The sequence below is a fragment of the Papio anubis genome, chromosome 2 (assembly GCF_008728515.1).
Source record: "Papio anubis isolate 15944 chromosome 2, Panubis1.0, whole genome shotgun sequence".
Lineage (NCBI taxonomy): Eukaryota > Metazoa > Chordata > Mammalia > Primates > Cercopithecidae > Papio > Papio anubis.
The window spans coordinates 101263775-101275249 of NC_044977.1; the positions used below are offsets into that span (position 1 = coordinate 101263775).

General features: G+C 43.1%; 1 long non-coding RNA gene across 1 annotated transcript; it reads right to left on the bottom strand.

Annotated features, from left to right (window-relative positions):
- On the bottom strand, window positions 1-11186 carry LOC101024636. The gene is made up of 3 exons (XR_004182191.1): window positions 10959-11186; window positions 264-390; window positions 1-68 (listed from the first exon to the last, which is right to left on the bottom strand). It is a non-coding gene; the product is annotated as an uncharacterized LOC101024636 (long non-coding RNA).
- Window positions 11187-11475: the final 289 nt, after the last annotated feature.

The following is an 11475-nucleotide window of genomic DNA, read 5'->3' on the forward strand; positions in this document are numbered from 1 at the left end:
AAATTATCTTATATCTTTCCCAGGTTTTTCAAAGTGATCTTCAATATTCTGGTCTTTCCATTTGTTTCCTAAAATGTAGACCCACAAAATTATCATGAATTATTACAAACCACAGAAACATTACTAGATTTAATGTTTATTGTACACAGTGCCCATGCCTGATTTCTTCACCAAATCATTCCCTTGCCACATTCCAAATCACAAATAGCACTGATGATAGGGAAATACTTCTGCAATTACATGAAATGTGTTGTCATTCTTACCTACAGAAGCCAGGTTCCTGCAGGTTTCCTGCATCACTTCTCTGAAGAGATTCTTCTCAGCAGAATCTAGCAAAGCCCATTTCTCCTGGGTAAAGTTCACAGCCACATCCTCAAAAGCCACGGAGTCCTAGAACATTCCACACATGTGGATAGAGGGATGGGTGAGACTGACAGCACTGGGAATCTATACTCAATTCATAAGCTGTTTACATGATTCTAAAATTTCCAAGCATTTATTCTATGATTTGATTGTCACAACTTTTACTCTGTTCACACATACTCCCTCCCACACAGCAGTACTAATGCTAGAATTGAACTATTAAAAAAGGCAACAGCAAAGTAGAAACACCCAACTCATTAGAGAATCCAGGGAGTAAGATGTGCTGCTAGGAGCTACCTTTTAACTTCACTTTGTACATTTCTAGTATCTGCCATAATAAAGTCCTACCTGATGTGCATAAGTGAGTTAATATTATCATTACTGAGACTACTTATTCTTAAAAACGCCTGCTCACAAAGTTCAATCTTTGTTTGTATTAGTAACTTATATTTTGAAAGGGATTCCACCAACCCAAGTAATAAGAATGACTCATTGCATCTAAATGGCTTATGCAATATATTTGTCAAAACTTTTTCTGCTGAAGGTCTATTATTTTGTGTCACTGCAGTGGTGCTTAGGGAACCAGACACCAAAACACAATCTGAACACTAAGTGTTCAATGAGTTTCCCTGGTAGACAATCTTTTACATGTGCTGTCACTTGTTAACTGGGGAGTTGAGCCCATTCCATGTGATTACACCAAGAGAGAATAGGCTTATTAAATTTAATTGAGTAGTAAATAAAATCAATAATTGATTAATTTAACAATACTAATACAACAATTTTTAAAATTTCTATTGCACAATGTCAAGGCAGAAAGGAATAAGAGGAAACATGACACCTGCTTTTTAAAATGACATTAATGTCACCACTTCCAGATGCTATTCCCATGAAATCACATAAATTACCAAATCAGGTTGTTTTAGGCAAGAAAAACTACTTTTTCTTACATAGTAAAAATGACAAATGTCTAATGATTTTTAGTCATCTAAAAAAAGAGTGATGGCTTGTCTGACATACTTCTAAGATTTTCAAACGAAAATATTCAGGACAGCACAGTATTAGCAGAGAGATGAGCAAGCAGACCAAGGGGAAAAAAAGTCTTAATGATGCAGCATTTATATGGAAAGTTGATGAATGATAGAGTAGGCACTGTAGAATAGAAAAAGAAATCACATGCACTTTAAAATATGAGGCAAACCAGGCTGGTATCTACTTGGGAAAATGTATTGCATTCTTCTCTATTCCATGAACAATAATCAACTTTTATATATTCAAATATGAAAGATAAAACTAGAACGCTTTCGGACGTCACAGGAAGACTTTTTTTTACAAAGGATTAGGCAGAATTTTTTTATGTAAGAAAAAAATAATAAAGGAACAGACAAACTCAAACATATTAAAATTTAGGGAATAAAAAGAAAATAGAGTGGGCCGGCCATGGTGGCTCACGCCTGTAATCCCAGCACCTTGGGAGGCTGAGGCGGGTGATCACCTGAGGTCGGGAGGTTGAGACCAGCCTGGCCAACATGGCAAAACCCTGTCTTTTTGTTGTTTGTTTGTTTGTTTGTTTTTTGAGACAGACTCTCGCATTGTCACTTGGGCTGGGGTGCAGTGGCAAGATCTTGGCTCACTGCAACCTCCACCTCCCAGGTTCAAGCAATTCTCTTGCCTCAGCCTCCCAAGTAGCTGGGATTACAGGTGCCTGCCACCACGATCAGCTAATTTTTTTGTATTTTTAGTAGAGACAGGGTTTCACCACGTTGGCCAGGCTGCTCTGGAACTCCTGACCTCATGATCCGCCCACCTTGGCCTCCCAAAGTGCTGGGATTACAGGCATGAGCCACCGTGCCAGGCCTAAAACCCCGTTTTTACTAAAAATACAAAAATTAGCTGGGTGTGGTGGTGGGTGCCTATAATCCCAGTTACTCGGGAGGCTGACATAGGAGTATCACTTGAACCCGGGAGGCGGAGGTTGCAGTAAGCAGAGAAGGCGCCACTGCACTCCAGCCGGGCTACAGAGCAAGACAGCATCTCCAAAAAAACAAAAAACAACAACAAAAAACCCTCAGATATCCAGATAAGAGGATACAGATGTGTCCACTGTCATAAATTCTTCACCATGCTACAAGAGGGGAACTGACATTTTGGTGAATATTTGTAAATCATCAATTTATCTATCACACTTTTATTTCACCAGTAGCATTTACAAAGCTAAGTTCTACAATTCCGTTTGAAATTACCCTTAAAAAGAACAGACCTTGGCCGGGCGCAGTGGCTCAAGCCTGTAATCCTGTGCTTTGGGAGGCCGAGACGGGCAGATCACGAGGTCAGGAGATCGAGACCATTCTGGCTAACACGGTGAAACCCTGTCTCTACTAAAAAAAATACAAAAAAAATAGCCAGGCGAGATGGCGGGCACCTGTAGTCCCAGATACTCGGGAGGCTGAGGCAGGAGAATGGCATGAATCCGGGAGGCGGAGCTTGCAGTGAGCTGAGATCCGGCCACTGCACTCCAGCCTAGGCGACAGAGCGAGACTCCATCTCAAAAACCTTTAGATTCCGGAGCAAGATGGCCAAATAGGAGCAGCTCCAGCCTCCAGCTCCCAGTGCCAGCAACACAGAGGACGGGTGATTTCTTCATTTTCAACTGAAGTACCGGGTTCATCTCACTGGGGAGTGCCAGACAATTGTTGCTGATCAGCTGGTGCAGCCCGACCAGCGAAAGTTGAAGCAGGGCGAGCCATCGCCTCACCTGGGAAGCGCAAGGGGGAAGGGAATCCCTTTTCCTAGGCAAAGGAAACTGAGACACACCACATCTGGAAAATCAGGTAACTGCCACCCTAATACTGCGCTTTACCAAGGGTCTTAGCAAATGGCACACCAGGAGATTATATCCCACGCCTGGATGGGAGGGTCCCATGCCCAGGGAACCTCCCGCCTTGCTAGCACAGCAGTCTGAGATCTAACTGCAAGGCAACAGCGAGACTGGGGGAGGGGCACCCACCATTGCTGAGGCTTAAGTAGGTAAAAAAAGCTGCAGAGAAGCTCAAACTGGGTTGGGCCCACCGCAGCTCAAGGGGGCCTGCCTGTCTCTGTAGACTCCATTTCTGGGGACAGAGCGTAGCTAAACAAAAAGCAGCAGAAACCTCAGCAGAGGTAAATGACCCTGTCTGACAGTTTTGAAGAGACCAGTGGATCTCCCAGCACAGAGGTTGAGATCTGAGAACGGACAGACTCCCTGCTCAAGTGGGTCCCTGACCCCAGAGTAGCCTAACTGGGAGACATCCCCCACTAGGTGCAGACCGACACCTCACACCTCACACCTCACACGGCGGGGTACACCCCTGAGACGAAGCTTCCAGAGCAAGAATCAGACAGCAACACTCACTGTTCAGCAATATTCTATCTTCTGCAGCCTCCGCTGCTGATACCCAGGCAAACAGCATCTGGAGTGGACCTCAAGCAATCGCCAACAGACCTACAGCTGAGGGTCCTGACTGTTAGAGGGAAAACTAACAAACAGAAAGGACACCCACACCAAAACCCCATCAGTTCGTCACCGTCATCAAAGACCAAAGGCAGATAAAACCACAAAGATAGGAAAAAAGCAGGACAGAAAAGCTGGAAATTCAAAAAATCAGAGCACATCTCCCCCTCCAAAGGAACGCGGGCTCATCGCCAGCAATGGAACAAAGCTGGATGGAGAATGACTTTGACGAGTTGAGAGAAGAAGGCTTCAGTCCATCAAAATTCTCAGAGCTAAAGGAGGAACTACGTAACCAGTGCAAAGAAACTAAAAATCTTGAAAAAAGAATGGAAGAATGGATAACTAGAATAATCAATGCAGAGAAGGCCATAAACGAACTGACAGATAAAAACCATGACACAAGAAATACGTGACAAATGCACAAGCTTCAGTAACTGACTCGATCAACTGGAAGAAAGAGTATCAATGATTGAAGATCAAGTGAATGAAATGAAGCGAGAAGAGAAGTCTAGAGAAAAAAGAGGAAAAAGAAATGAAGAAAACCTCCAAGAAATATGGGATTATGTGAAAAGACCAAATCTACGTCTGATTGGGGTGCCTGAAAGTGAGGGGGAAAATGAAACCAAGCTGGAAAACACTCCTCAGGATATCATCCAGGAGAACTTCCCCAACCTAGTAAGGCAGGCCAACATTCAAATTCAGGAAATACAGAGAACGCCACAAAGATACTCCTCGAGAAGAGCAACTCCAAGACACATAATTCTCAGATTCACCAAAGTTGAAATGAAAGAAAAAATGTTAAGGGCAGCCAGAGAGAAAGGTCGAGTTACCCACAAAGGGAAGCCCATCAGACTAACAGCAGATCTCTCGGCAGAAACTCTACAAGCCAGAAGAGAGTGGGGGCCAATATTCAACATTCTTAAAGAAAAGAATTTTCAACCCGGAATTTCATATCCAGCCAAACTAAGTTCCATAAGTGAAGGAGAAATAAAATCCTTTACAGACAAGCAAATGCTTAGAGATTTTGTCACCACCAGGCCTGCCCTACAAGACACCCTGAAGGAAGCACTAAACATGGAAAGGAACAACCAGTACCAGCCATTGCAAAAACATGCCAAAATGTAAAGACCATCGATGCTAGGAAAAAACTGCATCAACTAACGAGCAAAATAATGAGCTAATATCACAATGACAGGATCAAGTTCACACATAACAATATTAACCTTAAATGTAAATGGACTAAATGATCCAAATAAAAGACACAGACTGGCAAACTAGATAAAGAGTCGAGACCCATCAGTCTGCTGTATTCAGGAGACCCATCTCACGTGCAGAGACACACATAGGCTCAAAATAAAGGGATGGAGGAAGATCTACCAAGCAAATGGAGAACAAAAAAAAGCAGGGGTTGCAATCCTAGTCTCTGATAAAACAGACTTTAAACCATCAAAGATCAAAAGAGACAAAGAAGGCCATTACATAATGGTAAAGGGATCGATACAACAGGAAGAGCTAACTATCCTAAATATATATATACCCAATACAGGAGCACCCAGATTCATAAAGCAAGTCCTTAGAGACTTACAAAGAGACTTAGACTCCCATACAACAATAATGGGAGACTTCAACACCCCACTGTGAACATTAGACAGATCAATGAGACAGAAAGTTAACAAGGATATCCAGGAATTAAACTCAACTCTGCACCAAGCGGATCTAATAGACATCTACAGAACTCTCCACCCCAAATCAACAGAATATACATTCTTCTCAGCACCACATCACACTTATTCCAAAATTAACCACATAGTTGGAAGTAAAGCACTGCTCAGCAAACGTAAAAGAACAGAAATTATAACAAACTGTCTCTCAGACCACAGTGCAATCAAACTAGAACTCAGGACTAAGAAACTCAATCAAAACCACTCAGCTACATGGAAACTGAACAACCTGCTCCTGAATGACTACTGGGTACATAACGAAATGAAGGCAGAAATAAAGATGTTCTTTGAAACCAATGAGAACAAAGATACAACATACCAGAATCTCTGGGACACAGTTAAAGCAGTGTGTAGAGGGAAATGTATAGCACTAAATGTCCACAAGAGAAAGCTAGAAAGATCTAAAATTGACACCCTAACATCGCAATTAAAAGAACTAGAGAAGCAAGAGCAAACACATTCAAAAGCTAGCAGAAGGCAAGAAATAACTAAGATCAAGCAGAACTGAAGGAGATAGAGACACAAAAAACCCTCCAAAAAGATCAATGAATCCAGGATTTGGTTTTTTGAAAAGATCAACAGAATTGATAGACCACTAGCAAGACTAATAAAAAAAAGAGAGAAGAATTAAATAGATGCAATAAAAAATGATACAGGGGATATCACCACCGACCCCACAGAAATACAAACTACCATCAGAGAATACTATAAACACCTCTACACAAATAAACTAGAAAACTTAGAAGAAATGGATAATTTCCTGGACACTTACACTCTTCCAAGACGAAACCAGGAAGAAGTTGAATCCTTGACTAGACCAATAGCAGGCTCTGAAATTGAGGCAATTATTAATAGCCTACCAACCAAAAAAAGTCCAGGACCAGACGGATTCACAGCCGAATTCTACCAGAGGTACAAGGAGGAGCTGGTACCATTGCTTCTGAAACTATTCCAATCAATAGAAAAAGAAGGAATCCTCCCTAACTCATTTTATGAGGCCAAAACCTGGCAGAGACACAACAAAAAAAGAGAATTTTAGACCAATATCCCTGATGAACATCGATGCAAAAATCCTCAATAAAATACTGGCAAACCGGATCCAGCAGCACATCAAAAAGCTTCTCCACCATGATCAAGTGGGTTTCATCCCTGGGATGCAAGGCTGGTTCAACATACGCAAATCAATCAACGTAATCCATCACATAAACAGAACCAAAGACAAAAACTACATGATTATCTCAATAGATGCAGAAAAGGCCTTCGACAAAATTCAGCAGCCCTTCATGCTAAAAACTCTCAATAAATTCGGTATTGATGGAATGTATCTCAAAATAATAAGAGCTATTTATGACAAACCCACAGCCAATATCATACTGAATGGGCAAAAACTGGAAGCATTCCCTTTGAAAACTGGCACAAGACAGGGATGCCTTCTCTCACCACTCCTATTCAACATAACGTTGGAAGTTCTGGCTAGGGCAATCAGGCAAGAGAAAGAAATAAAGGGTATTCAGTTAGGAAACGAAGAAGTCAAATTGTCCCTGTTTGCAGATGACATGATTGTATATTTAGAAAACCCCATCGTCTCAGCCTTAAATCTCCTTAAGCTGATAAGAAACTTCAGCAAAGTCTCAGGATACAAAATTAATGTGCAAAACTCACAAGCATTCTTATGCACCAGTAACAGACAAAAAGAGAGCCAAATCATGAATGAACTTCCATTCACAATTGCTTCAAAGAGAATAAAATACCTAGGAATCCAACTTACAAGGGATGTAGAGGACCTCTTCAAGGAGAACTACAAACCACTGCTCAGTGACATAAAAGAGGACACAAACAAATGGAAGAACATTCCATGCTCATGGATAGGAAGAATCAATATCGTGAAAATGGCCATACTGCCCAAGGTAATTTGTAGATTCAATGCCATCCCCATCAAGCTACCAATGACTTTCTTCACAGAATTGGAAAAAAACTGCTTTAAAGTTCATATGGAACCAAAAAAGACCCCACATTGCCAAGACAATCCTAAGTCAAAAGAACAAAGCTGGAGGCATCAGGCTACCTGACTTCAAACTATACTACAAGGCTACAGTAACCAAAACAGCATGGTACTGGCACCAAAACAGAGATATAGACCAATGGAACAGAACAGAGTCCTCAGAAATAATACCACACATCTACAGCCATCTGATCTTTGACAAACCTGACAAAAACAAGAAATGGGGAAAGGATTCCCTATTTAATAAATGGTGCTGGGAAAGTTGGCTAGCCATAAGCAGAAAGCTGAAACTGGATCCTTTCCTTACTCCTTATACGAAAATTAATTCAAGATGGATTAGAGACTTAAATGTTAGACCTAATACCATAAAAACCCTAGAAGAAAACCTAGGTAATACCATTCAGGAGATAGGCATGGGTAAGGACTTCATGTCTAAAACACTAAAAGCAACAGCAACAAAAGCCAAAATTGACAAATGAGATCTAATTAAACTAAACAGCTTCTGCATAGCAAAAGAAACTACCATCAGAGTGAACAGGCAACCTACAGAATGGGAGAAAATTTTTGCAATCTACTCATCTGACAAAGGGCTAATATCTAGAACCTACAAAGAACTCAAACAAATTTACAAGAAAAAAACAAACAACCCCATCAAAAAGTGGGCAAAGGATATGAACAGACATTTCTCAAAAGAAGACATTCATACAGACAACAGACACACGAAAAAATGCTCGTCATCACTGGCCTCAGAGAAATGCAAATCAAAACCACAATGAGATACCATCTCACACCAGTTAGAATGGCAATCATTACAAAGTCAGGAAACAACAGGTGCTGGAGAGGATGTGGAGAAATAGGAACACTTTTACACTGTTGGTAGGATTGTAAACTAGTGTAACCATTGTGGAAAACAGTATAGTGATTCCTCAAGGATCTAAAACTAGAAATAACATATGACCCAGCCATCGCATTACTGGGTATATACCCAAAGGATTATAAATCATGCTGCTATAAAGACACATGCACACGTATGTTTATTGCAGTACTATTCACAATAGCAAAGACTTAGAATCAACCCAAATGTCCATCAGTGACAGACTGGATTAAGAAAATGTGGCACATATACACCATGGAATACTATGCAGCCATAAAAAAGGATGAGTTCGTGTCCTTTGTAGGGATTGGGTGCAGCTGGAAACCATCATTCTCAGCAAACTTTCATAAGAACAGAAAACCAAACACCACATGTTCTCACTCATAGGTGGGAATTGAACAATGAGATCACTTGGACTCTGGAAGGGGAACATCACACACCGGGGCCTATTATGGGGAGGGGGGAGGGGGGAGGGATGGCATTGGGAGTTATAACTGATGTAAATGACGAGTTGATGGGTGCTGATGAGTTGATGGGTGCAGCACACCAACATGACACATGTATGCATATGTAACAAACCTGTACGTTGTGCACATGTACCCTAGAACTTAAAGTATATATTTTAAAAAAAAAGAACAGACCTTTAAAACTTACTACACTCACTCTGGGGAAGAAATGAATACAAATTTTTAGCAAATAAAGTACATCATTTTACTTTGCCTCTTTGGAAATAGTATTTTTATCTTTCAAGCTGTACTGACAAAATGTATCTTACAGTCAATGAAAAACTGAAACTCAAATAAGCAGACAAGTCTTTTCAAGGTAACAAACTCAGGGAGAGGCAGTGCTGACTCCAACACAGACCTTTCTAAGTGTCACAGCAGGCCATTCTATCCCTCGGGACACCCATCCTGTTCAGTAAAGTACTCAGTGACCACCTAGGAGGCACTGGCGCTGCTCTTTGTCCTCCTGTGTGCCTTAAGTGTGTTTTCATATTCAGGTTCTTGCACATCCTCTCTGGGGTGGGTTTTCCTTGTCTTTGGGACAGTTTTTCTCTCTTCACAAGTCTGAGACAATCTAGAGAGCAGAAATCATTTCTGCCTTTTCCTCTCAATATCAGCATCCAATTGGCAGACCATCAATGTGTCTCCGAGGAATAAAAACTCGGGCTGGAGGAACAATTGTAATGACCTAACTTTAATGACATTACATTGTATTGTCCTAAAATTTTAATGACCCTAAGGGGTCACCATTTCAGATGAAACTATACCAGGAGATTCCTCTAAGGCCAAGAGCATCCAGCTGCTCCCCTAAGAGACTCTACCCCCTACCTCAGGCTGTCCTTGGGGATGAGATGACCCCAGGGCTGATACTCACTAGACCCTCCAATAGACATGGCCACTGTGGGTATCCTGGGTCATCCCCAGACAGTTCTAAAATGCCAGCACTAGGAAAAGACAGGAGGGTGGCTGAGGACACAACGCCCTGTAAAGTTTTCACGGGGGGACCTCAACCTAAAGACATTTTGGTAATACATACACTTAGGAAAGATGAAAAGAAGAGAGGCACAAAGATGTTTTTTACAGTAGAGTGTCAGATGATTTATTCTCCGCTTTCCTCTCATGTAAAATGTTTGGAAACAGAAAAATATTTTGGCCAAGGTGGCTCACGCCTGTAATCCCAGAGCTTTAGGAGGCCAAGGCGGGCGATCAATTAAAGTCAGGAGTTCGAAACCAACCTAGCCAACATGGCGAAACCCTATGTCTACTAAAAATACGAAAATTAGCTGGACGTGGTGGTGGGTGCCTATAAACCCAGCTACTTGGGAGGCTGAGGCAGGAGAATCGCTTGAACCCGGGAGTCAGAGGTTGCAGTGAGCTGAGACTGCACCATTGCACTCCAGCCTGGCGACAGGGCAAGACTCGTCTCAAAAAAAAAACAAAAAACCACATATCTATATATACACACACACACACACATATATATGTATATGTATATATGTATGGTTTGCTTCCTCATTAACCTTATCAAAGCCTCTCATTTACGCTCCTCCTGTGGACCCCAAACCACAAACCATGACTGCGGTACCCGTTTTATGAATCGCCGATTTGCTCAAATACACCGTTTAACGTTTTAACAAAGCCTCAGGCTAATTTTAGGGGGAGAAAGGTGGCACTGGAAGCTCCATGAACCACAGCTCCTCCCACGCTGGAACCACGCACACGGAGTCGGGGCTCTCCCGGATCACCCTCCCGTGGTCACTGCACTACCTGGGTAGGGGAGGCGCGGGATTCCCGAGAGGGCTCCAGCCGGTGGAAGTGGCGCCCACAGGTACAGACAGGACTCAGGGGTCCCGCTGCCCGCCCCGCCTGGCCCTGCACAGAAGGGGACTGAGGCCCGGCTGCGCCGCGGCGGCTGGGTCCGCAGGTTCCGCAGCCGATGGCTGGTTCCAGCAAGTTTTAACCAGCCCTCTTCCCCACTTCGGGAAGCCAGGCGCAGTCCACTCACCATTCCTCAGCTTCCCGGGTGTCCTGGCGTCAGCTAGGGATGTCCCAATACCCGCAGGTCACAGGGTGGCAGAGGCTGCTGCAGAGCCACCTGGGCCTCCCAGAGCCAAGAAGCAGCAGCGGAGACTAACAGAGAGAGCCTACTGTGGCGAAGGAGAGACAAAGCGCCCGCCAGCCAGATCCTGGAAGCCGCCCTCTCCTTTCCGGCGGCGTGCCGGATTGAACCGTCCCCACCCCAGAGCCCCTGATTGTTTGCGGCTTCAGGCCCCACCCCCTCAGGCCCTGAGGGACAGGAGATTGCGATCTCACGTGAGGCTGGATGAGGCCAGAATGACCATTTTGGCCTAGCGGTTTGTAAGGGGTGCGTCCTTCCTGCGCTGGGATCTGACCATGCAAGGAGGACATTCGCATTTAACCTTGTATACAAGGTTATAGCTATTTGTGCATAACATATATATAAAATTGCAAGCAATATAATGACAATTCCGTAACTGCCCAGTGGGTTCACCTTGCCTGCT